This window comes from Narcine bancroftii, chromosome 5, assembly GCF_036971445.1.
Source record: "Narcine bancroftii isolate sNarBan1 chromosome 5, sNarBan1.hap1, whole genome shotgun sequence".
NCBI lineage: Eukaryota > Metazoa > Chordata > Chondrichthyes > Torpediniformes > Narcinidae > Narcine > Narcine bancroftii.
Genome location: NC_091473.1, coordinates 114354156 through 114368551, shown reverse-complemented (window position 1 = coordinate 114368551; position 14396 = coordinate 114354156). Strand labels below are relative to the sequence as shown.

The 14396-nt window shown below is 41.3% G+C and overlaps 1 protein-coding gene across 16 annotated transcripts in view; it reads left to right on the top strand.

Annotated features, from left to right (window-relative positions):
* Positions 1-14396, top strand: part of LOC138763888 (ERI1 exoribonuclease 3-like) — a 453927-nt gene that overhangs the window by 77063 nt on the left and 362468 nt on the right. The gene's annotated exons all lie outside the window — the stretch shown is intronic.

Sequence of the window (14396 nt, the reverse complement as noted above, 5' to 3'; positions counted from 1 at the left end):
TTCTCCTTCCATCAACTTAGGTAATGTTTGTTCCCGGTAGGTTTTCGCTATTGTATTTAATGTAAGGCTCCCATACTTGTTCGAATATTTCAATATTATTTCTTAAACTATATGTCATTTTTTCTAATGGAATACATTTATTCATTTCTATATACCATTGTTGTATTTTCAAATTATCTTCCAATTTCCATGTTGACATAATACATTTTTTTGCTACGGCTAGGGCTATCTTAACAAATCTTTTTTGTGCATATTCCAAGTCAATTCCAAATTCTTTATTTTTTATGTTACTTAGGAGAAAGATCTCTGGATTCTTTGGTATATTGTTTTCTGTTATTTTATTTAATATCTGATTGAGATCATCCCAAAATTTTTCTACTCTCTCACATGTCCAGATTGCATGAATTGTTGTTCCCCTTTCTTTTTTACATCGAAAACATCTATCAGATACTGTTGGGTCCCATTTATTTAACTTTTGCGGTGTAATGTAGAGTCTGTGTAACCAATTATATTGTATCATACGCAGGCTCGTATTTATTGTATTTCTCATCGTTCCAGAACATAATTTCTCCCATGTTTCCTTTTTTATCTTTATATTTAAATCTTGTTCCCATTTTTGTTTAGTTTTACCATTTGTTTCCTCATTCTCCTTTTCTTGCAGTTTAATATACATATTTGTTATAAATCTTTTGATTAACATTGTATCTGTAATCACATATTCAAGGTTACTTCCCTCTGGTAAACTCAAATTGCTTCCTAATTTATCTTTCAAGTAGGATCTCAGTTGGTAATATGCCAGCGCTGTATCTCCAGTTATATTGTACTTATCTCTCATTTGTTCAAAGGATAAGAATCTACTTCCTGAAAAACAATTTTCTATTCTTTTAATCCCTTTTTTTTCCCCATTTTCTAAAGGAAAGTTTGTCTATTGTAAAAGGGAGTAGCTTATTTTGCGTCAATATTAGTTTTGGTAATTGATAATTTGTTTTATTTCTTTCTACATGAATCTTCTTCCATATATTGAGGAGATGGTGTAATACTGGAGAAGTTCTATGTTGTACCAATTTTTCGTCCCATTTATATAATATGTGTTCAGGTATCTTTTCCCCTATTTTATCTAATTCTAATCTCGTCCAGTCTGGTTTTTCCCTTGTTTGATAAAAATCTGATAGGTACCTTAATTGTGCGGCTCTATAATAATTTTTGAAGTTTGGCAATTGTAAGCCTCCTTGTTTATACCATTCTGTTAATTTATCTAGTGCTATCCTCGGTTTCCCCCCTCTCCATAAAAATTTCCTTATTATTTTCTTTAACTCTTTGAAGAATTTTTCTGTCAGTTGTATTGGCAATGCCTGAAATAAGTATAGTATCCTTGGAAAAATGTTCATTTTAATACAGTTTATCCTTCCTATCAGTGTTAGTGGTAGCTCTTTCCAATGCTCTAAATCGTCCTGTAATTTTTTCATTAGTGGATTGTAATTGAGTTTATATAATTGGCCTAGATTTTTGTTTATTTGTACACCTAGGTATCTTATTGCCTGCATTTGCCATCTGAATGGGGATTCCTTCTTAAATTTTGAGAAATCCGCGTTATTCATAGGCATTGCTTCACTTTTATTTACGTTTATCTTGTATCCCGACACTTCTCCATATTCCTTCAATTTCTTATATAGTTCTTTTATTGATAGTTCTGGTTCTGTTAAGTACACTATCACATCATCCGCAAATAGACTGATTTTATATTCCCTGTCTTTTATTTTTATTCCTTTTATATTATTATCTCTTCTTATCGATTCTGCTAGTGGTTCTATAGCTAGCGCAAACAATAATGGTGATAGTGGGCATCCCTGCCGCGTTGACCTGCTTAAGTTAAATTGCTTTGATACATGTCCATTTACTGTCACTTTCGCTAACGGTCCCTTATATAATGCTTTAATCCAATTAATATACTTCTCCGGTAAACTGAATTTTTGCAATACTTTGAACAAATAATTCCATTCTACTCTGTCGGAGGCCTTCTCTGCGTCTAAAGCAACTGCTACTGCAGGTGCTTTATTTCCTTCTACTGCATGAATTAAGTTAATAAATTTACAAATATTGTCTGTTGTGCGTCTTTTTTTGATAAATCCAGTTTGGTCTAAATTTACCATTTTCGGTACCTGTTCTGCTAATCTGTTTGCTAATAGTTTAGCTATTATCTTATAATATGTGTTTAGCAAAGATATTGGTCTATATGATGCTGGTGAGAGTGGATCTTTCCCTTGTTTTAGTATCACTGTAATTATTGCTGTTTTACATGAATCTGGTAAGTTTTGTGTCTCATCAATCTGGTTGATTACATCCAGGAGGGGCGGTATTAATAAGTCTTTAAATGTTTTGTAGAATTCTATTGGGAGTCCATCCTCTCCTGGTGTCTTATTATTTGGTAATTTTTTTATTATCTCTTGTATTTCTACTGTTCCAAATGGTTCTGTTAATTTATTTTGTTCCTCTATTTGTAGTATTGGTAGTTCAATTTTAGTCAAAGATTCATCTATCTTCCCTTCTTTCCCTTCGTTTTCAGTTCGGTATAATTGTTCATAGAATTCTCTGAAGTTTTCCTTAATTTCTTTTGGATTATATGTAATTTGTTTGTCTTTTTTCCTTGTTGCCAATACCATTTTCTTAGTTTGCTCTGTCTTAAGCTGCCATGCTAAGATTTTGTGTGTTTTTTCACCTAGTTCATAATATTTCTGTTTTGTCTTCATTATATTCTTCTCTACCTTATATGTTTGTAATGTTTCATATTTTATTTTTTTATCCGCCAATTCTCTTCTTTTAGTTGTATCTTCCTTCATTGCTAATTTTTTTTCTATGTTTACTATTTCCCTTTCCAACTGCTCTGTTTCCTGATTATAGTCCTTCTTCATCTTGGTTACATATCTTATTATTTGCCCTCTAATGAATGCTTTCATTGCGTCCCATAGTATAAACTTATCTTCCACTGATTCCGTATTTACTTCAAAATACATTTTTAATTGTTTTTCAATAAATTCTCTAAAATCCTGTCTTTTAAGTAGCATGGGGTTTAATCTCCATCTATACATTCTTGGAGGGATGTCCTCTAGCTTTACTGTCAGTATTAAGGGTGAATGGTCCGATAGCATTCTCGATTTATATTCTGTTTTTCTTACTCTATCCTGCATACTAGCTGATAACAAAAATAGGTCTATTCTTGAGTATGTTTTATGTCTAGTCGAGTAGTATGAGTATTCCTTTTCTTTTGGGTTTTGTTTCCTCCATATGTCCACAAGTTTCATTTCTTGCATTGATTTAATTATAAATTTGGTTACTTTGTTCTTCCTGTTAATTTTTTTCCCCGTTTTATCCATATTTGGATCCAAATTCAGATTGAAATCCCCTCCTATTAGTATGTTCCCTTGCGTATTAGCTACCTTCAAAAAGATATCTTGCATAAACTTTTGATCTTCTTCGTTAGGTGAATATATATTAAGTAGATTCCAAAGCTCCGAATATATCTGACATTTTATCATAACATATCTCCCTGCTGGATCTATTATTTCCTCTTCTATTTTAAATGGCACATTTTTGCTAATTAATATAGCCACTCCTCTTGCTTTTGAATTATACGATGCTGCTGTTACATGTCCTACCCAATCTCTCTTTAATTTCTTGTGCTCCAATTCAGTTAAGTGTGTTTCTTGGGCAAATGCTATATCTATTTTTTCCTTTTTCAGTAAATTTAGTAGTTTCTTCCTTTTAATTTGGTTATGTATTCCATTAATATTTAAAGTCATATAGTTCAGCGTAGCCATTTTATATTTTGTTTATCTTCTCTTTCCGTTTTTCCATCATTACCTTTCCTCCTTTTCCATTTCTGTTTTCTTATTTTCAACTCTTTACAAGACAACATTCCTACAACATCCAACATTTTCCTTATTCTCCTATTTCTATCTTCTTTATCCCCAATCTCCCCTTCCCCTCCTGAGTTGCCCTTTATCCCTTGTCGGACAACCACATCTCCCCTCTCCATTTGGATTTGCGAATCCACTCGCAAGCGTCAACTGATTTTGCAGTGACCGCTCTTTTCCCCCACCCAGCCCCCCCCAGAAAAGATTTCACTTTTCATATGTCACAAAGGTCACTCTTTTAATTCCCTCCTTATTCTCTCTATTCCATTACCTTCCCTTATTAATTCTTGTCTATACTATCTATATTTTCTTCTAATTACAGATACTTTCACGTATGCACATTGTCTCTATTCACTCTTATACCTCTTTACCCGCATACATATCAATCGTGGTCATTTTTACCCTCATTACCCGTCTTCATCCCTCAGTCTATTTTTGTCTTTACCCACATACATATCAATCGTGATCATTTTTACTCTCATTACCCGTCTTCATCCCTCAGTCTATTTTTGTAATTGTTCTGCAAATTTTTGTGCTTCTTCTGGATCCGAGAACAGTCTGTTTTGTTGTCCTGGAATAAATATTTTCAATACCGCAGGATGCTTCAGTATAAATTTATACCCTTTCTTCCATAAAATCGCCTTTGCTGTATTGAACTCTTTTCTCTTCTTTAGGAGTTCAAAACTTATATCTGGATAAATGAAGATTTTTTGCCCTTTATACTCCAGTGGTTTGTTGCCCTCTCTTACTTTTTCCATTGTCTTCTCCAGTACCTTTTCTCTTGTAGTATATCTTAGGAATTTTACTACAATAGATCTTGGTTTTTGTTGTGGTTGTGGTTTAGAGGCCAATGCTCTATGTGCCCTTTCTATTTCCATTTCTTGCTGTAGTTCTGGACATCCTAGGGTCTGAGGGATCCACTCTTTTATAAACTCCTTCATATTCTTGCCTTCTTCATCTTCCTTAAGGCCCACTATCTTTATGTTATTTCTTCTGTTATAATTTTCCATTATATCTATTTTTTGAGCTAGTAGTTCTTGTGTCTCTTTAGTTTTTTTATTAGATTCCTCCAATTTCTTTTTTAAGTCTTCTACCTCCATTTCTGCTGCTACTGCCCGTTCTTCCATCTTGTCCATTTTTTTCCCCATTTCTGTTAAGGTCATATCTATTTTATTCACTTTCACTTCTGTGTTGTTTATTCTTCTTAAATCATTGAATTCCTGTGTTTGCCATTCTTTAAATGACTCCATGTATCCTCTAACAAGAGAAAGTATATCCTTTACCTTGCCTTTCCCTTCATCTATTTCACTGTATTCTTCCTCTTCTTCTTCCTCTGGGTTGGCCATCTGTTGTTTCTTTGTTGCCCTTTCCTTCTCTTCTTTCTTGTTTCTATTGTCTTCTGTGGTCTCTTCTTGCTGCAGGTGTTCTGCAGCTGTCGTTGCCGGCTGTGGAGCTCGACTCCCCAGCTGGTCCCCCCTCCCGTCGGTGTGTTTTTTTTCATGCGCGGTTGCGCACTTTTACTCGGCTCTGCGAGCCATTGTTGTATTTCTTTTTCTACCGACCTGAGGTAGCGGGCTCCTCTCTCCACAGCGGGCCTCTTCGGACAGGTAAGGCCTTCACCTTTTTCCTCCGTTGTCTTCTCTTCATCTCTTCTTACCGTTGATTTTGATTTTTCTTCTTTTGTCTCCATCTTCTTTCCACCTTTATACTCACTTTTCTTTAACTTTTATTTCTGTGCCTTTGTATTTTCTCTTGTTTTTCCCGACTTTTCTGGAGAGGGCTGGAGTTCTCCGTCCGGTCACTACTCCATCACGTGACTCCTCCCCAAACCCCACTTCTGATGATAGAAGCAGTACTGGTCAATGGGGGGGAAGGGGGCGGGGTTCTGTTGTCCTGTTCGTCAGCTTTGGTGGTCTCGTCATCCACTGCATGCAAGGCCTTGTGACTTGTTCCACCACAATGCTGGAGTCAGTTTTTACTCCCTAGAACACGTCCACTTGTGCTGCGACCTTCCTGGGGTCGCTGAAATCCTCCTCAGATGTTCTCTGGTAGTCTCTCCAAGAAGATCTGCTCAAAGAGCAGGCAAGGTTTATGCCCATCTGTTAAAGCTAGCATGTTGCTCATGAGGGCAGAAGGGACCCTGTCCCCAAACAGTCCATATACAACAGTCAGGCTGCGCTCTCATGCTTCAACAGCCCAAAAGTGCAGGTAAACAGCTCTTTTAAGGTCACATATTTGCCTTGCTCTGAAGGTTGCCAGTGGAAATCAACAATCCTGGCAGCTCTGTCTTGTTAAAGCGAGCTCTTCACATAGTACCTTGTGGCGTCAGCTGTGATCTGTCGTACTGGAACTGGGCCTCAGCCTTCTCAACCCACACTAGTAGTTTCAGCAAAACTGTGGGGAGTGTTGCTTGATCTTCCATCGTTGTGTCCAAAATGCCATTTGGACCAGTCAGGGTAACCAATGTAGCATGTGCTATGGCAGGACACTGAAGTAAGACACAGACACGAGATGGGTACAGTAGGTACTGCTTTATTGAATGGTTTGCCCTGCCTTACATAGGCCTGCTGGGCCTAGTTGCCTTGCCACTTCTGGCGGTAATGACGTCACGGGCTTGCCGGCTGCCGATTGGTCGGTGTTCCCATCAGTGCTTCTTGTTTCTCACCATGCGGCCTATGACCCAGGGAGAAAGGCCATTTAGTTGGTGTGGTCCTTGCAGGATCGCAGCGTTCGGCCACCATCTTGAGTGCTGGGATGCCTATCGGGTAGAGGTCCACCACAAAGGAAAATAAAACTGCTCACACAACATTAAATGAAAAAAAGATTGTAAATGGGCAAGCTTCAGTCCCACTTATCCACCCTGGCAGGTTTTGCTATTTTTCTATGGTTGTCAAGTTGGTCTTGAACAAAAAAATGTTCTGCTTTCCTTCTCCCACCTTTATATTCAACTGCCTGCAGTGGCATATCTAGGTCAAATTGTGCCAATGGCAAGCACTCCCCCCACCCCACCCACAGTTTAAAAAAAAAAGTGCAAATAAAGTTGCCATTTGGACAATTTCCATAATTGGGCTAGTTTTGAAGATAGGCCGTGTGTTTATTGGACATAGTTTCTTTTTATGTCAGCCAAAACTACTGAAAGGAATAAAATGCCCTTTTATGAGGAGCATACACTTCCCTGAACAACGCTGCCATTCCCTTTATCTGCTTGCAGGGAATTGCCATGGAGTTTTTTTATAGCATGAGGTCTATAATACTTGTTCATTGCTTCAATTAGGAGCAAAAAAGAGAGAAATTTGTAATGCAATCGTTTTGCAAAGGAAAGCATCTTAAATTGGGGCATTCATGGGGATTTAAAAATAAGTTAAAAATAACATACATGAATAAATATAATTACATACATGATTTCTTCATATTTATATAATTTTTAAAATCAAGATGTGCACGTAAGAGTAAAATCATGTGTAATATTTTTTGATATCTTGCGGCTCTCACACATCTGAAGATTATGGTGTGTGACTCTTACCTTAAGCTACTTTTGCCACCTCTGGACTTTCTGATGGAATAAAGGCATGCATGGGGATTTTTATATATCCAATTCTTTGCAGACTTATCAACAATACAGAGAAAGCAGTTTAAAAGACTTCCCTGTGCCATCTTTTTCCCCTCTCAAATACCCCCTGGTGTTATTCAACCCAAATTGTTTTAAAAGTATTTCCTATGAGTAGCCCTGACCCAGTTAAGAATTTCCTGCAATGAGCAATTCTTTTCTCGGTTGTCAGAAACACAATTCATAGGCGACACCTTTTCCCAGCCCAGGTTATGGGGCTCCGAACATTATTATGTGAATAAACATGCTTTATTTTCTAAAATCCTTGCCACTACACCCATGTATTTAATTTAGCACTGCTCCAGTATCTCATCGGGCCACTTCGGGCCCTCTCCGGCACTTCATGGTGTCAGCTCAGCACTGAATCAGTGGCCGTCTTCGTTACCCATAATCCCCCACGCAACTGAACCCATTTGGCATTTCCCTGGCGCTAGCCCAAGCAGAGCAGATGGCCATTGATCCCTCATTGAGCTGTCTCCGCGAGGTACTGGAGCAGCCCTGAAGCAGCCCAGTGAGATGCGGAGATTCTTTGTTGGGCTCGGGACTTGGGAGTTCGATTCAATATTGGGTGGGCGAGGTGAGGACAGTGGCACCCCCTTCAAGTGGCACCCAGGGCATGTGCCCTAGCTACCGTATCCTAGATACACCTATGACTGCCTGCCTGCTTTTTGCTCATTCCTTGATGAAGGGCTCAGGTGACACTATATATCTTTGCCTCCTGTGGTTGCTGTGTGACCTGTTGAGTTTCTCCAATACTTTAGTGTGTTTATCATGTCTATGCTACTTGTAGAACCCATCTATTCTGATCCCATTTATTTGAATGAAATCTGTCTTGGCGACTTCATTGCTTGTATAATTCTTCTGAAACATTTACACTATCTTACTCCACAACCTTTCAGATTGTACCTTTCAGTCTCCAACCACCCTCTGTATGGGGAGAAAAAGTCCTTCCTCAGATCCCCTCTAAACCTTTTTCCACTCACTTTAAACTTGAAGCTCTCTTGTTTAAGACATCCCCTCTAGGGGATATTTTTTCTTTTTACCCAATTTATCTATTATAATTTTCTGATGCCTTCATCAGAAAGTCCAGAGGTGGCAAAAGTAGCTTAAGGTAAGAGTCACACACGATAATCTTCAGATGTGTGAGAGCCGCAAGACATCAAAAAATATTACACATGATTTTACTCTTTCGTGCACATTTTGATAAAAAATAATATAAACATGAAGAAATGCATGTATGTAATTATATTCATGTACGTTATTTTTAAACTTGTATTGGTTTTAATAATCAAAGTGTACACAACATATACTTGTGTAATAGATACATTTTGTGGATCAATTTTTAGGATAAAATTTAGGAAGTCGATTATTACACACATACAACTTTTGACCACAGTAAGTACCTGAATCATTTGCAGCATTGGCAGCTCGGATGGGAGGGAGGCCGGGCCGTCGGCAGCTCGGACGGGAGGGAGGCCGGGCCGTCGGCAGCTCGGACGGGAGGGAGGCCGGGCCGTCGGCAGCTCGGATGGGAGGGAGGCCGGGCCGTCGGCAGCTCGGATGGGAGGGAGGCCGGGCCGTCGGCAGCTCGGATGGGAGGGAGGCCGGGCCGTCGGCAGCTCGGATGGGAGGGAGGCCGGGCCGTCGGCAGCGATGGGAGGGAGGCCGGGCCGTCAGCAGCTTGGATGGGAGGGAGGCCAGGCCGTCGGCAGCTCGGATGGGAGGGAGGCCGGGGCATCGGCAGCTCAGACGGGAGGGAGACCGGCGCGTCAGGAGCTTAGATGGGTGGGCAGCTTAGGGGCTCTGGAGAGCAGGTAGCTGGGCCCTAGGTGAGAGACGCCGGTAGGGATGCCGGGAGCTTGGATGGGTGGGCGACCTGGATCACATGAACACTTTGCTAATCTACACGGCGACAGGTGCCACAATCATGTGATCGCAAGCCACACCCACTAGCACTAAACAGCAAAAAAAAAACACAGCGAAACACCACCGTGAGCTGCAAATTCATGTCAAAGAGATGCATGTGGCTCGTGGTTTGGCCACCCTTGACATTGTCCCTCAGGTTCCTCCACTCAGGGGAAAACAAAGTCAAAGTCAGTCTCTTCTTGCACCCTGTCCAGTTCATCTCTGGTGTAGTGATCAGAACTTCCATAGAACGCTACAGCACAGAAAACAGGCCATTGGCCCCTCTAGTCTGTGCTGAAAACATCATACTGCTAGTCCTACTGATCTGAACCAATTCCATAACCCTGCAGACCTATCATGTGTCTATCCAGTTTATTTTTAAAACTTGAGCCCACATTTACCACATCAGATGGCAACTTGTTCCACACTCCCACCACTCTCTCAATGGAAAAAATTCCCCCTAATGCTCCCCCAAAACCATTCCTCTTTCACCCTAAAGCCAAGTCCTCTTGTATTGATCTATCCTAAGTGGAAAAAGCCTACTCTCATTTACTCTCTCTATCCCTCTCATAATTTTGTAAACCTCTATCAAATCTCCCCTCGTTCTTCTATGTTCCAAGGAATAAAGTCCTAACCTGTTTAATTTTTCCCTGTAACTCAATTCCTGAAGAACTGGGCAACATCCTAGTAAATCTCTGCACTCTTTCAATCTTACTGATCTTCTTCCTGTAGTTGGGTGACCAGAAATGCACACAGTATTCCAAGTTTGACCTCACCATAACATCCCAACCCCGGTTCTCAATATTTTGATTTATGAACGCCAAGATGCCAAAAGCTTTCTTCACAACCCTGTCTACCAGTGACGCCACTTCAGGGAATTATACATCTGAGTTCACAGATCCCTTTGTTCCTCCGCATTCCTCAGTGCCCTACCATTTACTGTGTATGTCCTACCTTGACTTGTCCTTCTAAAATGCAACACCTCACAATTTTCTGCATTAAATTCCATCTGCCATTTTCTGGCTGATATTTCCAGTTGGTCAATCCCTCTGCAAGCTTTGAAAACTTTCCTTGCTGTCCACAATACCTCCAATCTTAGTGTAATCAGCAAATTTGCTGATCCACTTTTCTACAGTTTCATCCATATCATTGATATAGATAACAAACAACAATGGTCCCAGCACTGATCCCTGAGGCATAAAGCAATTTTCTACTATCATTCTCTGTCTTCTCCCATTCAGCCAATTTTGAATTCAGTTTACAATCACTCCATGGATACCTAGTGTCCACAATATTCCCAGCATGTCTTAACAAATGTTCTATAAACCTGTAATGTGACATACCAATTCTTATAATCTTTGCCACACTTAATAAAAAAAAGCATCCCTTCTGCCTCCTTCACCACTTTATCCACCAATGATGAACACTTCCAAGATTAATGTGTGTGTGCCCTAGTCCAAGGTTACCACAGGATCTCATTGAACTGTGCCACATGGATAGGAGGATAAGACATCTTAATGCGTGGCTGGAGACATGGTGTAGTAGGGAGTGCTTCAGGTTTCTAGATAACTGGGCTCTATTCTGGGGAAGGTGGGATCTGTACTGGTGGGATGGATTGCATCTGAACTGGAAGGGGATTAATATCCTTTCAGGTAGGTTTATAGTCTTGTCCCGATGGGTTTAAACTAGATTTGCAAGGGGAGGGGAATCAGTATGTAAGAGCAGTTAATGAGAAGGAGGAGGATAAAAGTCATGCGAGGACAGAAATCAAATGTTTGTACATGATCGAAATGTTCTCAGGTGTATTTATTTTAATGCATGAAGTATTGTTAGAAAAGATGATGATCTTAGGGCATCGATCGTCAAGTGAGATTATGACATTATTGCTGTTAGTGAGATTTGGTTCTGGGATTCTGTTGCTTCAGATGTGATAGAGGGGATGAGTGAAAGGGGAAGGAGTGGCATCACTAGTCAGGGAAAATATCTCAGCTGTGCAAGGTCAGGACAGCCAGGAGGGTTTGACAACAGAGGCCATATGGATAGAGTTGAGGAACGTGAAAGGTGTGACCACACTGATAGGGTTGTATTATAGACTGTTGAATAGTCAGAGAGAATTGGAGGAGCCAATCTATAGTGATAACAGACTGATGTAAGAAGCAGGAAGTTGTGATAGTAGGAGATTTTAACTTTCCAAATATTGACAAAGACTCCCATACAGTGAAAGGGCTGGATGGCTTGGAGTTTGTGAAATGTGTTCTCCTTGAACGCTTCCATCAGCGCTGTCTCCGCTCCATCCTCAACATTCATTGGAGTAACTTCATTACCAACATAAAAGTACTCGAGCTGGCAGAGTCCGCAAGCATCGAATCTACGCTGCTGAAGACCCAACTGCACTGGGTGGGTCACGTCTCCAGAATGGAGGACCATCGCCTTCCCAAGATCGTGTTATATGGCGAGCTCTCCACTGGCCACCGAGACAGAGGTGCACCAAAGAAGAGGTACAAGGACTGTTTAAAGAAATCTCTTGGTGCCTGTCACATTGACCATCGCCAGTGGGCTGATCTCGCCTCCAACCGTGCATCTTGGCGCCTCACAGTTCGGCGGGCAGCAACCTCCTTTGAAGAAGACCGCAGAGCCCACCTCACTGACAAAAGACAAAGGAGGAAAAACCCAACACCCAACCCTAACCCACCAATTTTCCCTTGCAACCGCTGTAACCATGCCTGCCTGTCCCGCATCGGACTTGTCAGTCACCAACGAGCCTGCAGCAGACGTGGACATTTACCCCCTCCATAAATCTTCGTCCGCGAAGCCAAGCCAAAGAAAGAAAGAAAGAAGAAGAAAGAATTATGAAAATGGATAAGTCTGGTCCTCATGTTGGGATTCTAAATGGAGGAAGGCAAATTTTGTGGAAATGAGAAAGGATCTAGGAAGAATGGATTGGGATATGTTGTTTTCTGGCAAAGGCCAAATTTTCAGAGTGCAGAGTTTGCATGTTCCTGTTAGGATTAAAGGCAAAGTTACTAGGCATATGGAACCTTGGTTTTCAAGGGATATTGCTAATCTAGTTAAAAAGAAGAGGAGGGAGGTGTATAGAAAGTATAGGCAACAAGGATCTACTGAGGTATATGGAGTAGAAAATGCAAGAAAATACTCAAGAAGGAAATCAGGAAGGCAAAAAGACACAAGGTGACTGTGGCAGATACAAGTATATTAAGAATAAAAGGATAGAAAGGGACAAAATTGATCCCCTAGAGCAGGGGTGTCAAACTCAAATTCACAGAGGGCCAAAATTAAAAACTTGGACTAAGTCGAGGGCCGAACTAAATATTTATTGAAAATTTTCAACAACATCTGCATGTTTTCTCTTCTTTCAACATATGTAATGTTAAACTTTAGGATATAACTTTAGGAGGATAATGTTACAGGTCAGGAGTAGGTAGCTCAAGTTCACCCTTTGCTTGACCTGAGGGAAACCTATTTGGTCCCTGTGGAGATGTAGTCAGCATTCACAGGCTGTGTCCATTTTGGCCTGCATCAGGACTCAGCATTTCCTGCTCACTCCTCAGGCTCTAGGCCTCTATTCACCCTCGACCCACCATCCCTCTACCTGACCAGTCCTTTACCCAACCTCTACTCGCCCCTCACTCCACTCGCTCTGCCTCTACCCACCCCATCCTATACACGCCCCTCTACTGCCTCTCCCCTCAACCTGTTCCTCCCTCTACCCGTCTCTCACCCTCTAATCACCCCTCCCCTACTCGCCCTGCCCCTCCCCTTTTAACCTCTTCCCTATCCACTCCTCCTTCAACTCATCCCTCCCTCTAACCTCCCCTCGCACCACCATAACTTCCCCTGCCCATTACTCCTCACCTACACCCTCTGCCCACCCCTGCTTACCCACTCACTCAGGCCCAGCGCGCTGCCGATCAGGGCTGAACCAGCCGTCCCTGGGGTCCGCGCGGGTGCAAGCGCTGAAGGCCGTGGCGACCGGGAGAAGTGCGCTCGCGCTGTGGAAGGGCCGTCCGGTGCCAGTCGCGCGGGGCTCGCACTGCCCTGGGGCCGTGCGCAGCCTGCCATGCCCGTCGCACCGACAGGAAATCACAGGCGCTCGCCAATCCGCCGCACCGCTCGACAGGTGGGAGAAATGACTGGTTGTGCGGGGAGCCTTCCAACTGGATTCAACTATAAATAACTCTCTTCACTGCTATCCCATCTGAGAGGATAGATGAATGGTCTCTCAGCTTTTATAGTGATAATGTATGTTTTATAATGATAATGTCAATGAATGTCAGTGTGACAAAAATAGATTAAAGAAAAGATGAATATCAAATGGCCAAGATAGAATCTGGGAAGCTATAGTGAACATCAATATTATCTATTCTATTGTGTATTAATAAGGTTTATTTAGGCAGACTCTCAATCTTTAACAGCTGGAAACCACCCGAGGCCAGTGGGTTTGATATTCAGCTTCTAACACAGAAGTGATCATTGCCCTCGACACAACTTAAGGTGCTAGAGAGATGCTTCCAACATATTGCCTGTAATTTTCTTCAATCCACTGGCAGGATAAGTGAACCAATGTCAAGAATTTCTCACAGGCTAATATCCCCAGCACTGAGTTTCTAATTACACTTATTTGGTTCTGAAAGAGTTGTTCTGAGCTCACAGAAAGTGATTATCATTTGGATAGAGGAAAAGATTCAAATGTGTTCTCAAAGCATCCATATGTAAATAGGAAGGGCTTAGAAGGAAACTGACCAAATGCAGGCAAATGGCGCTCGCCCAGGATGCCAACTTGCGTCAAAGGGCCTGTTCATTGTTGGGTGACTGTACGTGCAATATTTCCATTGACTTCTGGGAATTTGAGGTTCTTCACAACACAAAGAGAAGTATTAGTATTCAGGTTGGCTCTAAGCATTCCGATCACACTGAAGCAAAGGTTAAATGATGGCAAGAGCATCTCACCAAGT